Source organism: Penaeus chinensis, chromosome 13 (assembly GCF_019202785.1).
Source record: "Penaeus chinensis breed Huanghai No. 1 chromosome 13, ASM1920278v2, whole genome shotgun sequence".
Classification (NCBI taxonomy): Eukaryota; Metazoa; Arthropoda; class Malacostraca; order Decapoda; family Penaeidae; genus Penaeus; species Penaeus chinensis.
This window is the reverse complement of record NC_061831.1, coordinates 10476747-10481746: the sequence shown is the minus strand read 5'-3', so window position 1 is coordinate 10481746 and position 5000 is coordinate 10476747.

The window sequence follows — 5000 nt, the reverse complement described above, 5'->3', positions numbered from 1 at the left end:
TCTTCAAGTAAAAAAGTAATAAAAGTAATAAAAGGATAATCAAAACACAAGACAACGGTGTATTTCTAAGCCACTTGCATGGGATAACAAAGTAGGTTAATTGTAAAACGCTTTCTCGGACTGCTCGCTGCGTCGTGGCTGATCCGTGGCGCCATGTCGCTCGTGCCACAAACGTTCACCCGGAAGACTGACCGTTGTGGTCATTATAGCTTTCACTCCAGGGTTTCGGGGGGAAGAGGGAGAGGGGTGGTGGAGAGAGGGGTTGGGGGAGAGGCAGAGACAGAGGGGAGAAGGGTAAGGGGAGAGGAAGAGTGGGTGGTGGGGAGAGGGGTTGGGGGAGAGGCAGAGGCAGAGGGGAAAAAGGTAAGGGGAGAGGAAGAGTGGGTGGTGGAGAGAGGGGTTGGGGGAGAGGCAGAGACAGAGGGGAGAGGGGAGTGGGGAGAGGGGATGGGAGAGAGAAAGAGGGTTAGGGGAGAGGGAGAGCGGGCGGTGAGGAGAGGGGGGGGGGGAGAGGCAGAGGAAGAGGGGAGAGGGGAGCGGGTGGTGGGGAGAGGGGTTGGGGGAGAGGCAGAGGCAAAGGGGAGAGGGGATGGGGGAGAGGGAGAAGGGTAAGGGAGAGGGATAGTGGGTGGTAGGTGAGAGGCAGAGGCAGAGGGGAGAGGGTGAGTGGGGAGAGGGGCTGGGGGAGAAGGGTAAGGGGAGAGGGAGAGTGGGTGGTAGGTGAGAGGCAGAGGGGAGTGAGGAGAAGACTTAGGGAAGAGGGAGAAGTGGATGGCTGGGGATAGCTCGGTGGGAGGGAGGAGCGATTGGTGGGGAGAGGGTCTGTGGGGGAGAAAGGGAGAAGGAGAGGGGTGGTTGCTGGGAAGTAACGAAGAGAGGTAATAAGTGGGGGGGAAGGGAGGATCTAGTCTGGGGAGAAGCGAGGTGATGGGGGGAGAGAAGTTGGTAGTTGAGAGGGAGGAGGAGGAGGGAGTTAGTGTGGGAGGGGAGAGTGGGGGGGAGGGGTTTGTTAATATACTGTGCAAAGAGTTTTGTTTGTGTGTATATATAAGTATGTACGTGTGTATGTGTGTACTTGATGTGTATGTGCCTGAAGGCGCTTTAATGAACACGTATCATCTTTTCAAATTCATTTTTAGTTTACCCAGCAATAAAGTATTTTATATAAAAAAGGCTTTCCAGTGTTCAAAGGCTTAATGCTAATCAGAGCAACCTTTTCGTTAAAATAACATATTAACTGGAAGCAAATTACGCGTCAAAATTCGTATTTTTTATATCAGTATAGTCTTTTTTTAATTTTCAAAAAAAAAAAAAAAACTATCATTATTAGTATCACCATTACTAATAAATTAATGTTTTTTTGTCATCGTCATTATCATTATCATATTACCTTTATCGTCATGGCAATGATTATTATCATTACTATTATCTTTATCGCTATTACGATTATGATCTATGTTCTCTGTCTGTCGATTGGCACAATTCCTTTATATTCTATGAGATTTGGTGCTCGCTACCTTTTTGGACATATTTTATTCTCTCTTTTTCTCGTGCTTATATATATATATATATATATATATATATATATATATATATATATATGTATATGTGTGTGTGTGTGTGTGTGTGTGTGTGTATGTATATATTGATAGACAGATAGGTAGATAGATAGACAGACAGATAGATAGATAGATAATTAGATAGACTGGTAGACAGATAGATAGACAGATACGCACGAGCAAACACACACACACACACACACACACACATATATATATATATATATATATATATATATGTATATATATATATATATATATATATATATATATATATATATATATATATATGTATATATATATATATATATATATATATATATATATATATATGTATATATATATATATATATATATATAGAGAGAGAGAGAGAGAGAGAGAAAGAGATACATAGATAGATAGATACCCATCTTTCCTTCCCCCCCTCTTCCTCGCGCCTCCTTCCCTAAATCAATATCACAAAACGAAAGTCAGTCCTAATATGGCTTCCCGATCTTGAAAAAAAAAAAAAAAAAGGAAATGATTTTTTTCCAGACTCTCTTTTCTATTGGTAGCCAAGACAAGGACCCTCGACAGCGCCTCCAGATGGCGTGGTTGCCCACTGGCCCTGCGAGAGGAGTTAGTGTGTGCGACGTGGAGTGAGTTGCGTGTGTCTGTGGGAGATTGTCTGTCTGTAGGTATGTAGGAATAAACATATTGAGAGATAGATTGATAGATAGATTGATAGATAGATGGATAGAAAGAAAGATAGATAGATAGATAGATAGATAGATAGATAGATAGATAGATAGATAGATAGATAGATAGATAGATAGATAGATAGATAGATAGATGGATGGATGGATAGATAGGAAGGTAGATAGATCAATAGATTGATTGACTGATAGACTGGTAGATAGGTAGGTTGGTAGGGAGATAGTTAGATAGATACATAGAAGAATAGACTGACTGAAAGAGATATAGTTATGAATTTAGATATACTATTCAAAGCTAGTATATCATACTATCAAGTTCCTTTGCACTGACGTATCACATTCATGAAAGCTACAGGTACAACATAAGCTAAGCCAATGAGATTTAAAAGCTTATTTGGAAACACTCTCTCGAATATATTAGTCGATGTCGACTTTGGCATTAGTGACTCGCCCTCTCAGAAAGAAGGCAGAGTCAGTGCCTGGCCGAAAGAATGTGAGGAGCAAGCTGTTGTCCATGCAGCAGGCTCCCTCTTTCCACGCAGTTGATGGATCCAAAGGAACAGCAAAGAAGGACACAGTTTGGCACCAGCGGCGTCGCAGGAGTTGCCAGAACGAGGTTGCAAGCGACAATTAACTGCCTTGGGATTTTTCCCCAGGGTTGACTCCCGAAGCTTTTTCAACTTAGAGAAGCCACATTCAATGGATTGTTTTGTATAGGGTGGACTCCCATAGCCTTTGATCAAACACGAACTGAACTACAAGACAGCAGTCGGGCACCGCTACCGGATCGACATTAGACTCACCCAAATATATGCGCGCTCATGTACACGTGCGATGTGATTATATAAACACACACACACACACACACACACATTTATACGCACACGATGTATCTGTGTATGAACACACACACACATGCACGGATATACGTATATTGGGTGAGTCTAACGTATATACGGTAGCGATGCACCATGTATATGTATATGTATATATATATTTATATATGTATATATATACACACATACATACATATATAGATAGATAGCTACACACACACACACACACACACACACACACACACACACACACACACACACACACACACACACACATATATCATATATACATTTATATACACATATGTATATACATACATAAATACATACATATACATATACATATACACAACATACATACACATAACCAAGGACATATAAGTATAGCTTGATAAAAACCAAAAGCAACGCTACATAGAAAAGAAAAAAAAAACAATGATAAGAAAATCGCTCAGAGTTCCGCGAGAGTCGTCCATCACTTAAGGCGAGCGACCGAAAAGCGTCGTTCACTATCGCCTGCCATCGCTCATTCGCTCCGACAGATTCTTGGCGCTGGAGTAAGCCCACTAACCTTTGACCTCAAAAGTTTCGTACCACGTGACCTGTAGAATTCTTTTGTAGGGATAAAAAGTAGAGAAAATGCAAATTTGCCCACGTATTTAGGGCACTACTTGTTAAAATGTGATTTGACGAGCAGTTCCGTTTGCATTGGAGGTTAGTTGTTTGCACAAAAACCTGGGTTTTTTTGCGCACACCCTTCACTACACCATATTTAAAAAAAAGTTCTGCTACATGTAAAACCACGAAGACGATTCAAGTTAAATAACCCGAATTTCCTTGAGGTACATTACACGTCATGACAACTTAACAGACCACATAGTTACAAAGACCACAAACACACGCACACAATACATACAAACAATAAAACAAACAAGTGAAAACGCACACATACACAAACAGACACACACACATACTCACACACACACACACACACACACACACACTTGCTTGAGCTACCGTGAAATCCACACACTAAGTTCCAGGGTTTTCGTGCCTAATACTAAACTTCAAGATATACCAGGACTGTCCAAGACGGCCGAAGAAACATCTACGGGAATCCTCCGGTCGATATGACTTATTCAAAGGCTGGTATCAAGTCAGCTGCATCGTATCTTCCACACCTATTGTCCCTGGATCGGTTATCAGTCGTGGATTTGCAACAGGTGTGGAATACGTCTGTTTTCCCAGCTCTCCTTCTCTACCGACAACACACTCCAACACACACATGGAACACACTACATGGAACCGTCCTGTACACCCATTGCAACCCTGCAACGTATCTATTGCACAAAACCATGACAATTCACACCCAGACATAGTACTTATCACGTATCTACTTACTCGTACTTTCTACGGGTAAGTAGGCTGTTCATTCGGTGTTACGTCGACTAAAGTATTGGGGAAAAAAAACCAATTGTATGTTGCCGCCAGCAATACGTAGGTTATCACACTGTAAAATTGTATAAATAAACAAATACAAAAAATTAAAAGAAAAAACAGATAAATAAGCAAACACATTATCAGATAAATAAATATAAAGAAAACTGCATCTGTACTTGTGACCAAAACAACTGAATTCTCTCCTCAAAACCATCGTCTTCTCTCCACATGCTTGAAACTCCTCTATCTCTCGCCTAATTTTATTCCTCCATTTCCTCCTCTTTCTTCATCTTCTCTTTCTTTTTTTACTGATCTAATGTCATATTAGTAACAAGGAAAGGTACTAAGAACTCTCTAATAGGTTCATTTGTTCTTGGACAACACCGCGAAAACCACACACTACAAAAACGCTAGCGGAGGTAAATGGTACTTGGGATTTTAGCTATATGTATGAATACACGAAAATGTA